This window comes from Cupressus sempervirens, chromosome 8 (genome assembly GCF_028749045.1).
Source record: "Cupressus sempervirens isolate cs-2001-9-10 chromosome 8, ASM2874904v1, whole genome shotgun sequence".
In the NCBI taxonomy this organism is placed as follows: Eukaryota; Viridiplantae; Streptophyta; class Pinopsida; order Cupressales; family Cupressaceae; genus Cupressus; species Cupressus sempervirens.
The window spans coordinates 791,561,079-791,584,964 of NC_143125.1; the positions used below are offsets into that span (position 1 = coordinate 791,561,079).

Below are 23,886 nucleotides of genomic sequence, written 5' to 3' on the forward strand. Positions count from 1 at the left end.
AGTGTTTCTACTATGCCTAGTGGACTATTCTATTCCAAATTTACCATGGAAGAGGATTTCAATACTATTCTCTCTGGGACTTGGTATTTTGGGAAGCATTATCTGAGTTTGACTAGATGGCATCCAGGCTTTGATGCTAGCTTGGAGCTAAAAAAACTTGCCCTTGTCTAGGTAAGATTACTGGGTGTCCCCCTATAATTTTGGGATGAAAAGATATTAAGGTGGGTGGGGAATTCTTTCGATCATTTTGTCACTACTGATAAAGTGATAATGCAAAAATCGAGGCTGGTCTATGCTAGATTCTTTGTGAATGTAGTACTAAATAGAATAGTACCTACTGTTGTTACATTGAAGACTAAATGGGGTGAGAGAATTCAGCCCATAGAGTATGAGAATACAGGTTTGTACTACCAAAGATGTGGGCGATTTGGCCACCTTATAGTGGATTGCAAAGCTAAAATATAGAAAGATAAACAAAAGGAGGGCTCACCAGGGATTATTATTGAAACCTCGGGGGAACCTTCTGAAGTGTCTGAGAAGGTAGTAAAGACACCCTTTAAGGCTTTCTCCACTATGCTCCCCACTCAGGAAAATGGATTAATTCCTAGGGGGAGGGTTGCTATGGAGGATAAGAAGGACTCAGATGAATACCCTTTTAAAAGAGATCTGGAGGATATTCTGTGCTCACCTAAGATGAGGTCTTTGGAGGAGGTGTTATTGGAAGAAGGGGAAATTGAGGTATCCTACTCTCTCTCGAGTTCCTCAACAACTCAAAAAGGGGACAACCAGTAGGATACTCCTTCCAAGGAAATGGGGGTATCCCACTTTCTCCTGGGCTCCTTAACAACACAAATTGGGGATTCCCAGCTGATAACGCCTTCCAAAGGATGTGAAAATGGGGAGATTATTTGCACCCCTCTAAGGATGGTTAAAGCTTCGCAGGCCAAGATTTTTGTGAAAGTACTAGCAAGTATTGATAAGATGGATAAGGAGTTGATCCCTTCTTCGCCTCAAGGTGAGGATAATGGAGAATGGGAAGTGCAGAAGAAGAAGAAGAGGGGGGGGAGAAAACCAGATATAGGTGCCTTAGGGATAGTTGGAAGACCATCGAGTAGAGTAACCAAGACAAAGAAAACTGCTAGGGATGTGGCTAGTGGTAAGCAACTTACACTAGAAAATGAAATTCCTTTCCTAGAATATGAGGGGATTAAATAATCCCCAGAAGCAATATGCTCTCAAAAAAATTATTTCCTAGGAAAAATTTGATTGTGTGCTAATACAAGAAACAAAAATGTCTTGTGCAGGTTTTGTTAAAATATCAAGTTATATCTAGCCGGGGGCTGGGTACTTACATATGGATGCAGATGGAGCCTCGGGGGGTATTGCAACCATGTGGAACCTGAACTCCATGAATGCGTATGAGGTCTGGAAGGAAAAAAAAATCATTATCAACTATTTCCAATCTAATAGTCATTGTTGGAGGCTGATCAATATCTATACCTCTAATAGTAGAATTGGGAGGAAGGAAATGTATAATAAGCTGACTAGGATTACTAAAAATATGAAGGAAGAGCAATGGATGTGTATGGGTGATTTTAATACTCCCCTTTACCATTCGAAAAAGCTGGGTGGTAACAAAGAATATCCAGAGAGCTTGCAAGACCTTAATGAATTCATAAGGAAGTTGGATTTGATGGATGTGGAGTTGCGAGGAAACCCATATACTTGGACTAACAATAGGAAAGGAGAGGATCTTATCCAGGTTAAGCTGGATAGACTATTAGTGTTAGGGAATTGGAGTAGAATGGGTAATTCCTATCTTGAGAACCTCACTAGAATGATTTCAGACCACTCCCCCATTTTATTCCATTGGGAGGATGGATTTAAAGGGGGACATAAACCTTTCAGATATGAAATAATGTGGGAGTCTCACTCAGAATTCAAAGAAAGAACTTAGGATTGGTGGAACATAAGGATAGATGGTATTGCAATGTACATGCTTACCCAAAAACTTGATAATATTCAAAGGAATGTTAGAGCCTGGGCTAAAAGTTCATTTGGTGACTTATTTAAAATTAAAGGTGAAGTGGAGGAAAAGCTCAAAAAACTCCAAGGTGTCATTGCAGAAGGGAATAATTTAGAGGAGAATATCTAGGAAGAAGGGAGGTATAGAAAGAAGTGGAAAGAGATCCTTCAAAGGGAGGAAATCTTTTGGAAACAAAGATCTAGAATCCAATGGCTAAAGGAAGGGGATAAAAATACTACTTTTTTTCACAAGTCAGCATCCAACCACAAAAGAAGAAACACTATATCAAGATTGAATGATGTAAGGGGAAGGGTTTTGAAAGAGCAGGAGGAGATGGGTAAACATGTGGTAGAACACTTTAGTAAAGTGCTTGAGAAAGACAACTTTACTGGGAACCCGGTTATCAAGAGAAGTTTGATTAATTCAATCCCAAGGATTCTTGGAGAAGAGGAAAATAGTCTGATCCTTGGTAATATCATAGAAGAGGAAGTGAAAAGGGCTGTATTTTCTATGAAAGCCTTTAAGGCCCTAGGATTGGATGGATTCCCTCTGACATTTTTCCAGCATTTCTGGGAGGTGGTTAAATCAGAGGTGATTTGGGCCACTAGGGATTTTTTTAGAATAGGTAAACTACTAAGGAGAATAAATAAGAGCTTTATTGCCTTCCTTCCAAAAAATTCAAATTCTCTAAACTTGTTTGACTTTAGACCTATAAGTTTATGTAATACTATTTATAAGATCTTTGCCAAGGTTTTAGTGAATAGATTAAAGCCTTTCTTGGAAAGAATCATTGGAAGTCCTTCGAAGGGATTTGTTCCAGGAAGATAGATACTAGATGTGGCTATAACCACCCATGAGGTTATCCATTCAATGGAAAAGAATAGGAAACCTAGGATGGCATTCAAGTTGGACATTTCCAAAGCATATGATAAGGTCAATTGGGACTTCCTTCATGATGTGCTAGAAAGAATAGGATTTAGTAATAGGATCATTAACCTGATCATGACAATGGTGGGCTCAGTATTTTTTCCCCCCCCTACTAAATGGTTCCTCCTGGGGTAACTTGAATGCAGAGAAAGGCTTAAGGCAGGGTGACCCACTTTCTCCTTATTTTTTTATTATGATAGCTGAAGTTTTAGGAAGGTCTTTCTTGAAATTAGTTAATACGGGTTGTAATAAAGGTGTTAAACTAGCTACTAATGATGTAACTAAGGTTATTCCGCAGTTTGTGGATGATACCTTCCTATTTGGGGAATCTTCACTGTAGAAGCTTGGAAGATGATTTTATAAAATTATGAAGAAAGCTCAAGGAAACAGGTGAATTACCATAAGAGTAAGATTTATTTCTTTAACACAGAAGCCTCACTCCAAAGAAGGATTAGGAAAATCTTGGATTACCAATTCGCTTGCCTTTTGGACACTTATCTAGGTCTTCCCCTTACAACTAAGGAAGTAACTAATGAATTCTGGAACACGATTGTGGAGAGAATTTAGAGGAAGCTTGCAGGTTGGAAAGGGAAGGTATTAAGTAATGCTGGAAAATTACAACTGCTCACTGCTACTCTTTAGGGAATCTCTATCTACTTCTTATCCATTTTCAAAATCAACCAAAACATGGCAGAGAAAATTGAGAGAATTCAAAGGAATTTCCTGTGGTCAGGGACAGAGGAGAAAAATAAATTGAGTCTAGTCAACTAGGAGGAGGTGTGTAAACCAAAATTTAAGGGGGGGTTAGGGGTTAGAAGGCTGAAGGATCTCAATAATGCTCTCCTCAAAAAAATTGGTTGGAGACTGGTAGAAGGAAACACGAGATGGGGAAATATCATGAAGGCTAAATATTTGTCTAATACGTCCTTTAGGTGGAACCTATATAATAATGACCTCCCTGGAGGTTCAAAGATTTGGTAGAATATTGTTAGGAATAGAGGTTTGTTAAGAGAAGGATTGAGGTGGATTGTGGGGAATGGCTTCAATATCAGATTTTGGGAAGACGGGTGGATGGATGGGAAACCATTGGCCTTGAGTAAATATAGTGGTTTAATGGAACTTCTCAAAGAGGATATAGGAGGAAAAGTTGGGGATTATATTGATCAGGGGAGGAGGTGAAAGAAGCTTCATAAGGAGGGCTACTCACATGAGGATGTTGTTCTCTTAAAGGAACTAGAAGAACTGATAAAAGAATAGAGACTACCATTACTACCTCAAGAGGATATTATGGCTTGGGACTTAACCCCAAATGGGAACTTCACTGTAAAATCTACATATACTTTCATGTTTAGTAAGGATCCTAGCCCAATTCTATGGTGCAAGGTATGGATTACTAACCTTATTCCTAAAATAAATTTTTTTTGGTTGGCGGCACAACATGGCAAAATTTTAACACTTGACAATTTGAAAAAAAAGGGGGTTCTATACAACAAATCGTTGATGTCTATGTAAGGAAAAGGAAGAAAGTATTTCCCACCTTTTCATAGAATGTCAATTTGCTTTAGGGATCTGGACTAAGGTTTGGGAAAGATTTGGTATGGCTTGGGTTATGAAGGATAACTTGGGCTAGTTTGTGGAGTGCTGGGATTGCCCCTTTTACCACCCAAGATTAGTTTTTTTATGGAATATTATTCCACCATATGTTTGCTGGCACATACGAAAAGAAAGAAATAAAAAAATATTTGGGGAGGAAAGTAAGACAATGGCAGTGGTTTTTGGAATAATGAATAAATTGTTAAAGGAAAATTTAAGAGTGGCTAAATGTAAAATGCCAAAGGAGGAGCTAGGTAGACTTGAAGGCCTGGTGGCTGAAAATTGGGGTTGTCAAGAGGATTTCTTCCTTTTTGATAACTTAGCTAGGAGGAGGAGACAAAAAACAAAATGGAGACCTCCCACCATAACATAGTATAAACTGAACTTTGATGGTGCTATAAAAGGAGGATTTGGAGCGACTGGAGGTGTGCTATGAGACAAGAATGGTGATGTGATGTTGGTTTATATGGGTAAGGTGGGGAATGGTAGAAATAATGTGGCAGAGGCTATGTCATTATTATGGCATCTTCAACTCTCTAGGGAAAGAAAAATTATGGAGTTAACAATAGAAGGGGACTCCAAATTAGTGATTGATTTGGTTAAGGGGGAGGCTAGATCAGGATGGAAGATTAGAAATATCATCTTGGATATTAAGCAAATCTTGAATGAAATGAAAATGGCCCACCTGCAACACATCTATAGGGAGGGCAATTAGGTGGCAGACGCAGTGGCTACCATGGGGTTTAATGCAATGGAAATCACGTGTTTAGAGAATTTAGCTGATCTCAATGAATATTTAAGGGTGTTGATATCCAAGGAAAAGAGTAGGATAAATTCAAGATGAAGTCTATAAACTTTAAAAGTAAGGCCAAATTTGGCAAGACGACAATTTTATTCACTAAATTAAACTATTGCATTTTGGAAGTAAAGGGCAGATGTGGCCATACAAATGGCAAGTGGAGTGATTACAAATTAAGAAAAATGTCTTTTTGTAATTATGGAAACCCATTGCGAGTTTCAAATTGCTCTCCAAAGAGAAGTACAAAAGATATTATTAATCAGGGTGTCAAAAATCATCGGGGTGAGAAAATTATGATTTTCTACATCCACGAATCCCATAATAACTTGGCATCAGATTTTGGAGCTCATCAAACATGGGCCTGCACTTTTTATTTTCATCTTTTCAAAAGAGTTTGGAAGGAGAGTAGTTGCAAAAAGATAGAAGCCAAAAATGTTCAAATGCATATTTATGAAGAAGGGGAGTCGGACATTGGAGAAATTGAAATGTGGGGAGGACCTGAATTGGTTGGAGCCAACAAAAATTGAGAACTTTAAGGATAGAATGGCTACCTGATTTTTACTGAAGGAAGGGGGTTTTTTGCCCTACATGATGTTGATGGCTGGATATGATGAGAATTATGTGCACCAATTTGTGAATAGCTAGAATGATAGGAAGGTTACCATCAATGGTATCACCTTCCAACTCACAAAGGAAGTAATCACCATGGTGACCAGCCTCTCCATGAAGGGAAAAAAATGGAGGAAAGTTACCAAAATTATTGACGAGGCCAACATGAATAGCTTTTTTGCAGAGGGTGAGGAGTCGATTCATTACAAAGATGGATTTAAAAGAGATAAGTTACCTGCTCCCTGGGATGATGTGTGCCTGGTCCTTATGAGGTATCTGACACTAGAGGGTAGGTTTGGTGTATGCTATTACTACCATTTTCCTCTGTTGAATCATTTTAGAAATAGGGACTTCATTTCTATTGCTTTTTTTCTTTTGCACTCTCTTGAAGACATGGTTGCTGATGTTAGGGAAAAAAAGAGTAAAGGTTTAAATTTTACCATAATTCATCAAGGCTTAATTTTCCACCTTTATCAGTTTCACCTTGCCTTGTGTCCCCCCAGAGAGGTGGTTGTGGAAAACCCATGCCATGGTCAAAACTCCCCCCTGAGCTCAAGTACGGGAACAAAAATGCACACCCCCAGGCCACCCCCTAGTAAGGAAACTAAGAAAAACAAAAAATTTGACATAGCCTTAAAACAAAAGGGAAACAAGAAGATTAAAATTGAAAAATTAGTGGAGGTTGTTGGAGAGGATTCTGGGGAAGATAATGGGGATAAACCTAAAAGGAGGTCTAGTAGGCTTGCCCAATCCTAGGCTAGGTGCAAACAAAAGTCCCTTAGATACCTAGTGGAGGAGGTTGAAGAAGATAACTCTGGCAACAATAGTGATAGAAGGGAGGAGGAAGATATTCCCAACTCCAAGAAGGATGATTGTAATGAGGAGGGGGAGAAAATTTTTAACTCTGGGAACAATTTAGTGGATGATACTCAAACCTAGGTGTATAATAGAAAAGCGAGGAAAAATGAGACCACCCATGTGTCTGCCAACTTCTCCCTTAAAATTATCACCGTTTGTAAAGAGAACAACAAGAAGGATAATTCCCCCATAACCATTTCATCCCTTGTTAAGGAGAAATTTAAGGTTTCCTCTAACCCATGGGTTTTGTAGGATAAATCATAGGTGCAAAAAATGAAGGAGGTTGTTGCAAAGGGAGACACGGGGCCTAAAGATAGGACCGAGGTGATGGATGAGTGATACATGCATCTAGAAAGAAGGGTCAAAGCTTTGGAGGAGGGGTTCTTCACCTTCTCCAAATTCAGCCTTAAAGTTACCCATGCTACGGCAACAACCCTTCAATTGTTGGTAGAGGAAAAGGAGGACATGGGCTTGGACATGGAGGACCATAAGTTTCTCTTCAAGTTTCTTGCTGATGAATGGGCCCAGATCCTACTACATGCATAGGGGAAGGGGAAAAAGGAAAACTAAGTTTTTTTATGCTCTTATCAATTTTTGGGATCTTTGGATCCAAAGACTTTTAATACTTTACTGGAAGTATTGGTTTTGTTGGTTATTAGTTGTAATTAAGACTTGGGTTAGCTTGGGTACTGTTGTCACAAAGGTTTGCACCCTTGTCCAAAGTTTTTACCTAAGGACCACCTTGTGAAACATGGAAACAACCTCCAAGCTGTGGGACTTGAACTGTGAGGTTGAGTCTCTGGAGAAGGCTAGCTTCCTTTACTATTAGGGTGCACCTAACTACTTTTGGAGAGGAAAGGGGAGAAGGAATGCATGAAAAAAAATCTACCTACTCTAACCTAAGGGGTTGATGCACCAAAAATAGAGTGTTCAAACCAATCTTTGCCCATACATGCACTATTGAACCATCATGACACCAAAAGATATACACATCCAGACTTGCTTTAATCGAAAAATCACATGAAAATCAGAAAACCCAAATGAATGACACAAGGAAAGAGAGGATTCTCCTATATACCATTCATAGGCCAAAAGAGATACAGTCATGCAAGATTGCAGATCTCTACAATACACCAATGAGAGGAAAATAGTTCTTGCACTTTACATCAATGGCTGAAGGAGATAAGGTAGAATGTCATACAGTTCAGAGACAGGGGGAATTTATAGTGAAATTGCAAAGCAATATCAAAGAAATCAAAGAAGAGTCGACCAATACAAAATCTACAAAAAAAATGCCTTTATAGCTCAGGCATAACTGAGATATTTTCTAACTAAAGTTACTCCAAAACCACTACCATTAAGTCTTGATAAGGATATGGAGAAAATTTGATTTGGGTACAGATTCAGATACAATGAAACCTGATATTTCATTAAAACAGGGCCCTACAAAAATGGCACCATTAAACCATTCTGACCAAGTAGATGGATAAACTGGGGTGGTGGAGCATTCTCCTTTGCTCACTGAGTTCAGCATTCATTCAAGAGTAGTTGGCATTGATCACAGGGATCAGATCGTAGAGGAAAATTTGATCTCCTTTGTTTCTGGCTCATCAGTTAGCAAAAAATAGTAGGTCAAATAGAATAGTGCAACTAGCATGGTCCACCTAGACCAGTTATTTTATTTCATTTTGCCACCTGCAAGGTGTTTCTGAGTTTGACCACATCTAACTGACTAACCGCACCACCTTTTCAAAACCCTGACCATGATGTCTCCCAACTACTAGCCTTAACTGCCAATGCTAATTGTAGTGTTATCTCCCCAGGCCTACAAGGACACATGTCACTGAATCTCTATCTCACTATACATAAAAAGTGAGCACCTTGCCATAGTGAGATAGTGACCATCATAGATTCTCATTGATTGTGTGGAAGACATTGATACATTACTTAAAAGAAATATGGTGTGTCCTTTGTCGCTATGTCATCATTTGTAACCCTCGTGCAACTCACCATAGCGAGATAGTGACGATCGTACATCCGAGATTGATCTGACGATCAATTTTTTTAATATGTTTTATGGAAGGGGTGTGGGTCTAGGTACTATTGTCGCTGAGCTGGTTCAACATGTTGGCACACATATATATTATTTAATTTCCAATGACATCATTTTTTTTTGGACCCTGCCATGTTTGTCATTTTCAAGCATGTCGTTACCTTGCTACCGAAAAAAATTACAACTTCCTTGTAGCAATTTAGTGAGCTCTGGTGGGTCATCAAAAATTGGTGTTAGACTTCATCTTTAGTACTGCAACAAAATTTTGATAGTCGCTATCTCACTATGGGAAATAACCTCGCAACTTTTCATAGCGAGTACACAACATCCATAGATCTTAACAAGATCCAATAGTGGGGAAAATTTTAGGCCAGTGGAAACAAAATAGGAGAGAAAAGAAATACAATAAAGTTTTAATCATTTTTTTTTGTATTTCTCGGGCATTAAAATAATATTAAAGATGGAAAGTGGCCGTTGGGTGGGTCAAGTATTTGAATTCAAATTTTGGCAAGGGGAAAAAATAGGTAACAAGTACCTTTTTGGACAGTGTGGAAATCTAGTAGTTAGTTTGTCTCCTTTTTGGTTTTAGCTTAGTTGCTGGTCTTTGTTCATGGTTGTAGACTTTTGGATCTTTGCTTACTTAATTTTTTGACTTCTGGTGTTTCTAGCTGGTAATGTGTTGGTTGCCAAATTTTTTATTGTATTTGGGTCAATCCCCTTACTTTTGGTTGCTTTTAATTTCACAAAAAAATTCAAGAAAAAAATATTGCTCTCCAAGACTTCCCCTTGTCAAACTACTCTTCAAGATGATCTCTGACTTCATAACCTAGACATACACCTTCTGAATACTTGAGGTAGACCATAGACCATTTCCTTGTTGCTAAGTTGTTGAAGATAGTAATAATTGAGATATCCAAATTTTTTATACCAAATTTTACTTTGTGTATTTGATTTCTTCAACAAGGAAAGGGAAGTAGACTTAGGCACAAAATGAGAGAAAGACTAAAGTCTTGTATCATGATTAGCCTTACCAATTGCCACCATGGAATCATTCTTAAGATTTTGCACCACAACTAAATTAGGAAGAAACTCCACTTTGTTTCCACATCCATATTGAGTGATATAATATATAGAGAGGAGGTTTGATAACTCATCAATTTTCATATCCTTGCAATTGTTCTCATCATGTTCATGTGATAGGAAGGTTGGATGAATCACTCATTGATTCATGCTCTTAGTCTTCTTAAAAGACTTTTAGGGTGTCTCTTCCACACCACTTGTTATATATAGGACCTTAACTACCTAAGGATCCTCTAGTCTCTCTATCCAACCCAACTACTAATAAATATTACTCTATCAAGGAAAAACTTGATGCTTTCACACTTCCTTCACCCTAACCCTTAAAGAAACCTAAAGGCTCACAACCTCTGAATCTTGAACTAGGCCTTGTAGAGGTATGAAGGTATTTTCAAACACTTCCACTCAACCAATTAGGTGTCTTAAAAGCCCCACAAAATCCATCTTTCCATTTGATCTCTCCATTTCTTTATAGTAGTATGCGTAAAAGGCTAGTAGCCCCAATTAGGTGTCCTGTAGTGAGAAAATAAGGTTTTTATCTTATTATTTGCAAAGGAACCCTACAATATCTTTTTGGTTTCTTGACTCATTATTCATCCCATAGACGATTTTTTGGGTCTTGGGGTCATACCATTCCATCCACTTCCCAAACCCAAATTAGGTGAAAATCAGGCTCTTTAGGTTTCACAAGTTGCATCAATAATCTCTAATGTTTTAGACTTTTTCTAGGATTGGTAGGAACCTATCCAACTCATGAGATGATGTTAAGATTTCCTTTTTCCATGTCTAAAATTTTTTTGGACTCTAACTTTTCTCCTCTGCAAGATATGTTGGTTTTTATATGGTCTTCCCTAGCTAGACTCACCACATGCTCACCTAGGGAAAGACCTTAAAAATAGTTGCTCTGCATTTGAGGGACTTGGATTTTGTACATATTATGTACATGGATTATACTTACTATGCCCAAGAGGCCATAGATATTGAATGGTGGGAAAGTGAGTTAGAGCTCCATCTCCAAGAACTACCTCGACAAAACTAGTGACAGTGTAGAACCAAAAGTCATTTACAAAAGACTATTAAACTGATAAAAAACCCTATCTAACAACACAAAAAATCAAGAAAATATTTCAAAAAAAAGATGTACAGATGACAGTACAAATCTTCAACTCCTAACTACCTACTATAATAAAAAATAAAAAAAATTCTCTCAAAATGCTTCAACATGTTAACACTCAATTTGTACAATGGACTTCTAACCCTGTACACAGGTCTTCTTTTTCCTTATATATGGCGTTTGGATATTTATTCACTCTTTATGACTCCTTTTCCACACTTTGCAACTTTCTTTGTAAATGTTTCTCAAGCAACTTTTGAAAAGTTGCAAAGTTGCACATTGCAACTTTTACAAATTTTTGCAACTTTTCTCCAATTTGGTCAAATGACCTTCAAATCTTCTCAAACATAACCACAAACCTTAACTAAGGTAAAAATCTCACCCTAACTCTTCCTAGAACCTATTGACCTGATTATGATTTTGTCACCATGTCTTATGTCAATCAAAGGACTTTACAACTTGGTAGCCTCTAATTGCACCTAGTAAAAGGCCCTAAGATTCTATGAACAAAAATCTCCAATGTAATCCTAATATGGTTAACATGACCTTATCTCCCACATTAAAATGACCTAAGGCTCACACTTACACCACAAAACATGAAACCTTAGACTGCTTGGGCAATCCTTAAGTGCTCCTACACCACCAAGCCTCTTGCAATATGCACAAGTTTTCTTCTCCTTATTGAATTTGTCCCATTCTTATTATTGTTGGAAGAAGACTTCCCTTGTTCTAAGAAATATTTTTTTGTGGAGTAATATTATCCTATCCCATCTTATGGCTTAACCTTCCACTTCTTTGCTTCATGTTGGAATTCTTACTCCTTTTCTCTCCTTGATTTCCTTTATTAGCTACCAAAGCCTTGGACTTAGAAGATTAGAGAAATTTGATATACACCAAATTTTCTTGTTCTAAGACAAATTTTTTTAAAAATAAATCAAATGAAGGCATCACCAATTCTCAACTTGTGTGTATTATAACTTGAAAAAAAGGCAACATACTCTGGAGGAAGATGAGTAATGATGTGGGTGATCAACTTTACATCCTTAATGAGTTCACCACAATCTATAAATTGTTCCTTATAGACTTCTACTTAAGCAAGATACTCTTGTATGGTGTCAAATTTTCTAGGCTATAATTAGAGAATTCTATTCTCAATAATTTAGGCCCTCTCTTCATCTACTTTCCCATACATAGATTCTAATTTATCCCATGATTCTTTTGCATTCTTAATGTTTTTATTGTGATATTTGATAGGATCTGAGACATGTTGAAACAAGGTTCCCAAAGCCTTATCTCAATTTTCAAGCCAATTATTTTGTGTTTGTCTATCGGCATCGTCAACATGTTTTATTGTAGTGTCATTTACATGGATAAGTAACCTAATCTCATTAATATTTCTTCTATTTTTACTTTCCAAATAGCATACTTACGACATGTTAAATTTGCAAAACCCATAATGCAAAAGAAAGAGAACAACATCAAAAGCGATAGAAGAATACAAGACAACCCCCACCCCCCCCCCCCCCCCCCCCCCCCCCAAAAAAAAAAGAAAAAAACAAAAAAAGAAGAAGATTTGTCAGTTTATATTTTGTGTGTGTACAATAGCCATTTGCCAATTTTGGGTGTAAGTGGATTTCTTTACAACTACCCCTTTGAGGCCAATTTAGAAACTTATCAAGATAGCTTAGAATGACAACAAATCTGAATCTTTACAATGATTATACAATGTAAAAAATGAACTATTTATAAAAGTGATATTTCTACCCAAACAATGCAAATATTATTACAGATATAGAAAGTAGATGAAAAAATATGCACTTTAAACAAATGAACCTAAAAATGTGTTCAAATGAGCTCAAATGAAGCCTTTGAAGTTGCAAAATGCAAGATTTCTTAGGTACAATCACCAAAAAATAAAATTTATACACCAAAACTAGACAACAACACCACCACTAAAATTTTTAAGAAATCCTGGCCCAAATGAAAAATAATTGCACCTAATTTGGAGCCTAGATGAATGAGATATGGCCTCCCAAAGTGAAATTACAAATATGAAAATCAATCTGGTGAGAGGATTGACTTTTCAAGCCCCAATGACATTAGTAATCTAGTGTCTTAAATTTGACAGTCTCCCACCTGTCAAAGAAAAATAAAAAAATATCCCAATTACATGCAAATGAGTATCAAATTCAACCTCACTGAAAACTATTAAAAAAAACAAAAACAAATTCAAAACATTACCAATCCCATAGGTACTCAAATTAGCACACTTAAAAATCAATAGGCTTGATGTTTGCAACTATTATAGCTTGACAAATACAAGGGTCCAATTTGGCAACTCAGGCTTCCAAGTTCAATTTGAAAAAAACAATTTCCCTTGATTTTGACTTTCACCAAATATAGGAAAATATATAGTCAAGATTCATGGAAATGGCCATCTGGACACAATGGTGAGGTAAGATCATGCCCTAGGTGCTCCCAATAACTATTGATGCTTTGGATTTGAATCATGCCCCTCCAAAAATGTGAGACAAAACACTCTCCAATGGCTAAACAATGAACAATCCTATGAGTCCAATACCATGTAAGAATTTTCCTAAGGCAATAATGCAATGATAATATCTACAAGCACAAGAGATAAAGGAGATGATTAAATGAGAAACTTAATAATCATAAAATGATAATGGATAACTACATCATAGTAGTGCCTATATATAAAAACAACTGATATGTCTAAGATTTATAAAAGAGATAACCATAATAATTAAGCATATGTCCACCAAGAGTGGATTATCCTCCATTGTGTAGTGCAAGAAAAGTAATATGGATTATGTGACATGATAAAAATAAGAGGTGTTAAATAATGTGTTTAAAAGTGGGGAGGTATGAAGGGTGGATAGGGAGGACAATAATCTTTGGTGTGTCTCCTCTACAAGTGAGTATTTAGCGAATTTGGGGTATGGATTGGTATCTAGAAAAGAAGGGGTTAATTTTGAGTTAGGTAATATACGTTGGAGTAAGAATTGTCTTCCCAAAGCTGGCTTCTTTGCATGGTTGGATATTTAGGGGAGGATTATTATAGAGAAAAGGTAAAAAGGATTGGAACCTATGGAATGACTAGATGTGTTATGTGCAGAAATCGTGAGGAATTTGTGAATCACCTTCTTCTAAATTGTTTGAAAGTTACAACTTGTTGGACCATGGTGAGGAGAAAATTAGGATGGTAGGGCCCATGGATGCCAAATTTGAAATAATTTTTTGTTAGTTGGTCACAAGCTAAAATAGAATCTATTTTTTCTAGTGTATGGAAGGTTATCCCTTCAATTGTGATTTGGAAAATATGGAAGAAGAGGAATAGGCACATTTTTTAGGAGAAAGAGGAGTCATTAGAAAGGTTTTTTTGGTGTATTGATCACTCGATTGAACAAGTAATGAGTGTTTCTACTTTAAGGGGTGGTTCTTAAAAGATTATTTTCACAAAAGATGATAGTAATATACAAAAGAAATGACTAGGCATAACGATAAGGAATGAACATTGTTGAAAGAAAGGTTTGGCTTTTGAGTATACAAAATATTTATTTTGTTCATTTGCTCCTTATTTGGGTTGGTTCAAGGAAAATTTTGATGGTGCAACCAAAGGGAATCCTGGCGCTTCTAGTGTGGGGTTATATTTAGAAATCACAATGGAAAAATGTAGCTTTTGGTGTAAAATGTTTGATGGATGGAACTAATAATTTGGTTGACATGAAGGTAGTTTTTATGGCATTTCAGTGTGCAAATTTTTTGGGTGCTACAAAGTTGCACTTGAAGGGAGGCGCCTTGGTGGTAGTGGAAGCTATTAGATAGAGTAGGGTAAATTCTTGGCATTTTATAAAATTATGTCAGATTAATCAAAGAACTTTTAGAATGATTCAAAGATTTTATGGTGAGTCATATCTAGAGATAGGAGAACGAGGAGGTAGATGTATTGTCAAAATGGATGATCGATTTCCAAGAGGTTAGCAGGTTTCATTTTGAAAAATGTGGTCATTCGGAAGGGTTTTTGGAGGATAGGTTTTCTAACGTTTGATTTGGGTTATGTTATTTATACATGGGGTTTTATTTATTTATTTTTATTTGTTATTATTTATTATGATGATTGATTGAAAAGGAATTCATATGTCGATGAACAAGTTTTATGAGGATGTCATCATCATGTTGTAAGGTCCTTTATGGGTATGTGAAATTAACAACACATATCATTAATTATGTTGTTTTAAACATGCAACAACTAATGGATTGACATGCTCTACATATGGGAGTTTTTAAAAAGGGCTTAATGGAGAAGACCTGTGAATTGAGGTTGTATTTTTTATTTTTTTGGCATTATGTGGTTGGGATGATTATGAAGCCTACCTTCATGTTTAAAAAGTTGAAGCAACAAAAGGATCTATTGTGGCCTTTAGCAGACCACCTCTTAAAATTGGTTTTAAATTTCCCCTCACCTAATGTACGTAGGGCAGTACAGTGAATATTACAAATTTTGTGTTAAAATGTCAAACACCATTGGAAGGTTAATGCAAGCATTGTGACCATGATAATGGCATGAGGTTTGGAATTGAATGAGGATATTGAAGTGGTGAAATGGTTCATTATTTCTTTGTTTGTAAAATATTTGGTTGTGGGTCTAGACTCTTTGCTTGAATGAGCCTTTCTAGGCTATGGTTTCAACTATATTGTGTGTTTTAAGAATAAGAAAGAAGGAGTGGAGGTTTTTCATTATTCCTTCTTATGGTAGCCAAATAAGGTTGTAATGTCTCTATTTTTAGCAAGTTTATGCAATTGGCTTGGTCAACTCACCATTGCAACCCTTGTGATTTGGCAGTAGGATTTGAGGGTCTCAATTATGGGGTTATAGGCTTACTCGTAGACTATGGTGTATTTTGGCTCCATTTGAGAGACTTAATATTTATAGTAAGTAAAATATTTGGTTCTAATGAGCTCAGTTGAGTTAGAGGAGTTGAGTGATGCTCTTATTTTTTATTTTGGGCTTCTAGTTTGGGCTCCAAGAATCTTGGGGGAGCATCTATTTAGAGTAAGTCACCCTGTCAAGTCCATTCATCATATTTCTTCATCAAGATCACTATGATGTTATTGGATTTTGATTCTAATTCTCCTTTTTTTTTTTCCAAGATGGTTGATTTATTATTATTATTCATCTAAATACACAGAGGTTTCTATTTTTTTTGTTGGTATTGTATGTTGGTCACCTCACTATCACAGTTCATTGGAGCCAAGACAAAAAAATTTCAATTGTGGGCACAAGAAACAATGGCCTTGCGTGTTAGAATGTTGTGTTAAGGTGGAAAAGGTCATTTTTGGAGCCAAAAGAAACTAATAAATTATATTATAATGACACTTTATTACATTTTAATGTTGTTTGGAGGAAGCTTCTTAAGTGAAGTTCATTTGGGAAACTTGTGCCATTTTGGAGATTATAAATATGAAGTCATTTGATGGGAAAGACATCCAATTGAATATTATTTTCTTTTATTTCATTTGTGGGATTTATTATTATTATTTTTTGTGCCCTTGTTAAGGTATAAGGGTTTGATTTGAGTGTTTGATTCTAGAGCTTCCTCTACTATTTTTAATGTAGCTAAGGAGCAGATTGTTCACTAGAGAATTTTGGAATTATGTTGTGACTTCCCTATTGTACATCCTATGGCTGGGAAGACAGTGTTTCTTGTGGAATTTATTATTCACTGATGATTTAAATCTAGAGCATGTTATTATTTGTTTGGTATCAAAAATTTTCTGACCATGGTTTGCAAATTGGTGTTGATATGTTTATACTTCTAGCACTCCAATTCACCTTGTATTTTGGCATTAAGGCACTACATATCTTGGTCATTTTTTGCATTAAATTGGATTCCAATATATTGTTTTATTTAGGTGATTGTATCTCTATAAGACTGATATGCATTTGTTATTTTTTGTTCAAGAATTCTAGGCACTTATACAACCCATTTTTGTGTCAATTTGCTGCTAGAAAAATTGTACATTGGATGTTGGAGATTGCTAATTTTAGGTGGTCATATTAAGAGACACAATTTGCATTTTTTAGAGGATTTTTCAACCTTGTCAAGTTGTAAAGGATTAATGTTTGTTGTAGGTACTATATGATACAAGATATTTAGTCAAATTGAATTTTCTATACTAAATTAGGTGTACATTTTGGGACTGCTGCAACCATTTTAATCAATTATGTCCAATTTCTTCTCTTGTAATTATTAATAGTAATGAATACAATTTCAATATTTATTGGTTGAGTGGATACTTTCTAGAATTATATATATTGGCATTCCTTTTCTTATGCATCTATATATTCAAAGTGAAAAGGTATAAAATCTGAGAGTACAAAAAATTAAAGATTCATCATTACTACATAATTGAGAATTATTAGGATTATTATAGTGGTCACTTGAAAAGTGTTTGACAAAATATCAAACAACTGAACTGTTAGGAAAAATTGAGGTTGTCAATGTAGTCAACTAGTTGGGTTTACTACAATGGTATCAAAGTGGTTTCTTGTCATTCTATGGGGTAGGAAATTCCTTCTTACTTCAAATTTTTTATTGTTTTGGGAACAACTAACACTATAGCTTTTTCCATCTATGGACAGATATAGGAGTTCTAGTGGTTCAAGGAGATGATAGAGTAGTGAGGAAGATAGATAGAAAATAAAATGCCTTGAGAGAGTGTGTGGAGAAACTTAAGCTTCATCAGTAGAGATTGGCTGAGAGACTATTAGATCTAGGACGATTGATATGGAAGTGAGGTATATGGTTTCCACTTTTAGGAGACTAACACCTAGGATACAGGTAAGAAGGCTTGATTTCTCTCTAGTTGGCATCTAATAGGTAGGTGTTCCTTTATTTAGTACAACACACACTAGTCCTATTTTTAGTTCTAATGATGGGCTTTCCACACAAATATATGTCAATGTTCCAATGCTATTGGTGGATAGCAACACTGAGTTTTAATGATTTATGATTGGAGAGTTGTTGTGGATAGTGTAGGTTTTATTGGGGCATTAGTTACTACTGATTGTTTAGATCTCCTGAGTAGGGGATTATTATTGGAGACTTATATGTTAATTATCAAAGTTTTGTTCTAGTGTAGGAGAAAGTTTCTTCCTCAAGCAGGACCGATGCATGTATGAAGTCACCCAGCTCTAATGTTTTTGGTTTGGGTATTATAATGGAGTCAACAGATGTGGGTTCATGCTCTAGCATTATAAATTCATAGCCTAATGTTGAGTCATGTGTGTAGAGTCAGGTGATGGTAGTTAAGAACACTACTACATTTGGGCCCAAATTGTAATGGCCACCCATCACCCAGGTGATAGTACCATAAATTAGCTCTGGTTAGATGGGCATTGGACTTTTGCTATCAAAAATTGTGATAACAAGGGCATTCATCACAACTATGATAGATAAAGGTGTCTTAACTTGGAACAAGCAAGAGAAATAGTTCATCTTCTTTCCATTCAACTTGCAATAGTAGACTATCACAATTGTGATAGTCTAAGTTTCCAGTCTATTATTGGACCGACGACTAGCCGTTGGAGTTGTTTGTCATAATTGCAATAGTTGTGCAATAGGTTTCCTATGGAAGTGATGGTTATTTGTTGGTACAGTCCATCACAATTGTGATGGGGATCTAATAGGAATCTTGTTAGTATGACTATTATCCTTCATAATAAGCCATTGTAATAGTGACAAGTTGTTGAATTATTAAAAAAAATGGTGGAAAATGAATCCCATTGCTATTTTGCCACTCCAATTCACTTTGTAGTTTCACCAACATGCTAGGCAGAAGCTAGCTACATGAGTTAAGATCCCTTTTTAAACATGGCTAGGAAAGGCTAGGGAAATTCAACGTAGTAGGCCTATACTATTTCAATTCCATTATTTTCTTAAACTATCACATCAAACCTTAACCATTGTTGGTTATGGGTAAACTCTCCTTTATGTCCGTGAGAGAAACTTTGATGATTTCTTGATAATGTAATCCTTCCTTACACAACCCAACATGATCAATGTCTATTTTTGTTTATGACAATTCCAAAAAAAAGTGTAGGATAATTGATACAGTATTAACATGAATTTTTTTCCACAATCAATCATAGTAGAGAGATGCATATCTTGGATTCGATTCTGCTCCATATTTTTGTGTCAAGTGTGATCCATCATCAGGATGTAAAGAGCTAGAGGAGATAAATCACTGATTGTGATTTGAAATGTTGATGCAAAAATATGGCATAATCAAATTTAGAATATGCATCTCTCTAATACAATACTAATTTTTTTTATCATTAGTTAGTTGTCATGCAACCATAGGTTAATATTGAGCTTTTACTTGGTTTCAAGAGTAGTTTAATATTCTCTACTAATTAAGGCCAACCACATTAAGGTGGAAGCTCATTTTCCACCCCCCCCCCCCCCCCCCATAATATCTAAATTTCTCATTAACATCTAAAATCTTTAAGAAAGGATCAATTCTTAAAGTACAAAAAAGGTTCCAGATCTACAAAAGTAACATCATTTTCCCATCTTCTAGTGCATGTCATTTTTTTGTCGCACCAAAATAATATTTTGCCACTCTGAATAGAGAATGCACATGTAGTTGTATTCTATATGCATGGAAAATAGAAGGAACTAATAAAACCCACCAAGTTTACTTTTATTTAATAGTTCTATGTAAACCTCTAACAAAAATGAAAAATTGTTGGGTTTTTTCAGCTCCACCTGATGTCATATGCATATGAATTGAGACTGTATATTGAACTATGGTGTCCTTCTACATTGCCTGAAACCAATAGATTGACACAATTAGTTGTCATACAATCATAGGTTAATGTTAAGCTTCACTAAGTTTTGAGAATAGTTTTATATTGTATACTAATCATGGCCAACCATGTGAAAGTGGAAGCTCATTTGGCCCCATCTCCCCCACCCCCTCAACATCTAAATTCCCCATTAACATATAAAATCTATAAGAAAGGATCAATCTTTAAAGTACAAAAAAAGGTTCCAAACCTATGAAAGTGACATCATTTTCCCATCTTCTATTGCATGTCATTTTCTTTCACATCCAAAATAAGAATCTGCCACTCTAAATTGAGAATGCACATGCAGCTCCATTCTATGTGCATGGACAATAGGCACAACTGAAAAAATGCAACACAATTACATTTATTTTATAGGTCTATTAAGTTTTTAAAATTATAGACCATCATGAACATTAGAACTCTAGTTGCTATGGCTAAGATAATGTTCATGATGGTCTATAACTTAAATACCTAATTAAAGACCTCTAACAAAAAATGTAAACTTATTGCATTTTTCATCTGCTCCTGATATTGTATGCATATGAATTGAGATTGCATATTGAACTATGGATTTATTTTGCATTGCCTGAAACTAAGAGATTCACATAGTTATTTGTCATGAAATCATATAAGGTTAATGTTGAGCTTTACTTGATTTCAAGAATAGTTTAATATTCTCTACTAATTAGGGCCAACCACATGAAGAATCTCATTTGGCCCCAATCCCCCCCCACCTCCTTAACATCTAAATTCCTTGTTAACATCTAAAATTGTTAAGAAAGGATCAATCTTTAAAGTACCTAGAATTTTCTCATCATCTCTCGCTACTCTCAGGGGAAGTCCATCTTCATTGGTCACAAGAAATTCATCACAATTTTTTACTGATTCCTGTACATCTAACACGGGTACATCTAGGAATGTCCTCATCACCTCCTACATAAAATGAATCCAATATTACAAAATGCCCCCTAAGAAATGATAGTTCAAGTGAAATAGACACATGAAAAATAAGAGACAGAAAAAGAGGAATATACTTACAAATAGGTGTTTCCATTGCATCTATGGCCATGCTACTTGTTGAGTGAGTTTTATTATTTTTCTATTGTGCCAAGATCTCTTTGTTTATATACATACATAGACATACACATATGTGTGTGTATGTATGTATGTATACATATGTATATACATGTACGTACATACATACATACATATACAAAGATCACAAGGGCATGACAACAAGATGTAGAGATCACAAGGGCATGACAACAAAATGCAGTGATCACAAGGACACATACATACATACATACATACATACATGTATATATATACATAGAGATCTTTTTTAAAGTGCTAAGTGACTTACCTCAAGATCGTACACACAAATAATATAGACCAAAAAAAATGGGCAGAGTTTGCAAGAAATTTTACAAAAATATATCATATTAAATATTTTTAGAAAGAAACAAGAAGAGCTGTCATCAGATTAGGTACAATAAAATGAATGAGATGCAAAAATCACAAGTGCATGGCAACAAAATCCTACATCTCTACTAATCTCCACAATCCACAAGATCTCTCTGTATATATATACATACATGCATACATGTATATGTATGTATATATGTATGTACTTATATATATGCATATATATACATACATAAACACACACATATATACATACATAGACACACACATACATGTGTGTGTCTATGTATGTATATATTTGTATATATATGCATATATATGTATATACATACATACATATACATGTAGGTATGTATGTATGTATATAGAGATCTTTTTAAAGGTTCTTATTGCATCTTAACATGATAGAAAAACTAATCCAGTTGCATACATATTCCAAAATCCAAATAATAAAATAATAAAACCCACTCAACCTGTGCTAAGTGACTTACCTCAAAATCTTGCACACAAATAATGCAGAGTTAATGGGCATATATATAATGTATGTATGTAGGGAAAATATATTACCCATTAACAATGACATTAACTCTACCCATTCTTTCTAGTCTATATGTATATATATACACACACACACACACACATACATATATACATACATACATTTGCATCTTTTGCATGGTTTATGTTGGAATTTACAAGTGGGAAGATTTATTTTTGAGAGGGGGGGGGGGGGGTGAATCAGAAGTAACAATATTTAACTTCTAAAACTTTTAACTGAGATTATTCATATGCATCTAACATCTCTAATAAATATGAAAGTAAGGACATGCATGAAAATAGATAACACAAGATTTTGGTCACCCAAAAACCCTCTAAAATGAGAAGGTAAAACTGGGGTGGGGATGACACCCACACATTATCACTGTAGCAATATGTAACTGATTAAGGTTAAAAATTTTGACCACTTCCAATGGTCTACCATGTGAAAGGCCTACCTTGTTAAAGGCTTTACACCCTATTAAAAGTGACCTGGTTAGAGGATTTACAAACACTCACTTGGAATGTTGCCCCGTTAAAGGATTTATCACCTTGTTAAAGGTTTACAACGTGGCTATTAAAGCAACCTATCTCCATAGGATTTTCATTCCTAATACAATGGCTAGAAAGTATTAGAATGTGTTGACCTAATGACTTACAATCTTATATTATTGATTCCAGATCCTTGTTCTACTTAATCTGATCTGATCCTTCTTGATCTAATATAACTCTATTCCTAGTGCTAATGTTCTATTCTAACCAACTAGATTCTACAATGTCGTTCCTTCTCTAAGTCTATCTACCCCTTATAAAGGATTCAAAGACTTAGGGTTAGGTATGAATCCATGATCGATATTCATCCTTCTTTTCCGCTCAAATTTTTTCACTTTTCTTATTGGTTGCATGCCTTCTCCATTTTTCTAATTGGTTGGATGTTGATTACATAGGGAATGTAAAAGATTCAATCTTATCTTTTAGATCCTTCAAGATTCATCCCGAGTTAGCTCAAAAATGGTTTACATCTGAGTTTGTGAAGGCACAAACTCATATGTTGATTCTATGTTACTCGACACTTACTGATTGCTAATGCTCAACACATATAGGATTTTTGCCTTGCTCGGCTCCTATAGTAACTCTATCTTGCTCACCTCCTATACTTTGCTCAGTAGCTATAGTGACTTGGCACCACTTGTCACTCAACACTTGAATCTTGCTTGACACCTGAAGTTCACTCAACACCTATTAAATTTTTGGCTTAGCACATACTGTAGCTTAGCATCTATATTATACTCTACATCTTCTTAGAAATTGGTTAAGTATGTTGACACATGATTGTCAAAACCAATTTGAGACCAACAATCTCCCCCTTTGACATGAGTGTCAAAAACACTTAACTAAGCATTATGAATCTGATCTCTATGAGTATAATACAATTTTTTATTGTAACTCCCCCTAAGCTGATGTGCCATTTCTGTATCCAAAATTCCTTATGCTAGATTTGTCTCATGCTATTTAATGTGATACTCTTTATCTCTGCCTTGTATACTCTATTTCTTCTTTATTTTTGCTCTATTTTTGCTCCCCCTTTCACACACTTCCCCTATAGTTTTTGTATCCTTTTGGCTGTATCTCCTTATCTCTCCTCAAAACTGAAAATTTTATTATCTCCCACAAATTATTATATCTCCCCATATTGGGTATCTCCCCCTTTAGGTTTCATTTATTATCTCAAAATGTATTTCTCCCCCTTTTTGACACTTATGTCAAAGGGCCCTATGCATAAATTGAATATTTAGCCAAAAAAGATTTATTTACCTCCATTATAATTTTTAGAGAGACATCCCAATTGTCTAAGGAAATTTCTAGTGCTTTAAGTTGGATGGTTGTCTCTGCTGCAAGGTGTACCAGGCCTTCCAATGGAGAAAGATTGGGATCTTTCCTCAAAAAATTCTTTGCATAGGCCATTTCTTTATGCAAAACTTCCATGTGAGGG

At 35.6% G+C, this 23,886-nt stretch overlaps 1 pseudogene; it reads left to right on the forward strand.

Moving 5' to 3' along the window:
- The first annotated feature begins 621 nt into the window (after positions 1–621).
- Positions 622–23,886, forward strand: part of LOC149544778 (septin and tuftelin-interacting protein 1 homolog 1-like) — a 38,652-nt pseudogene continuing 15,387 nt past the window's right edge.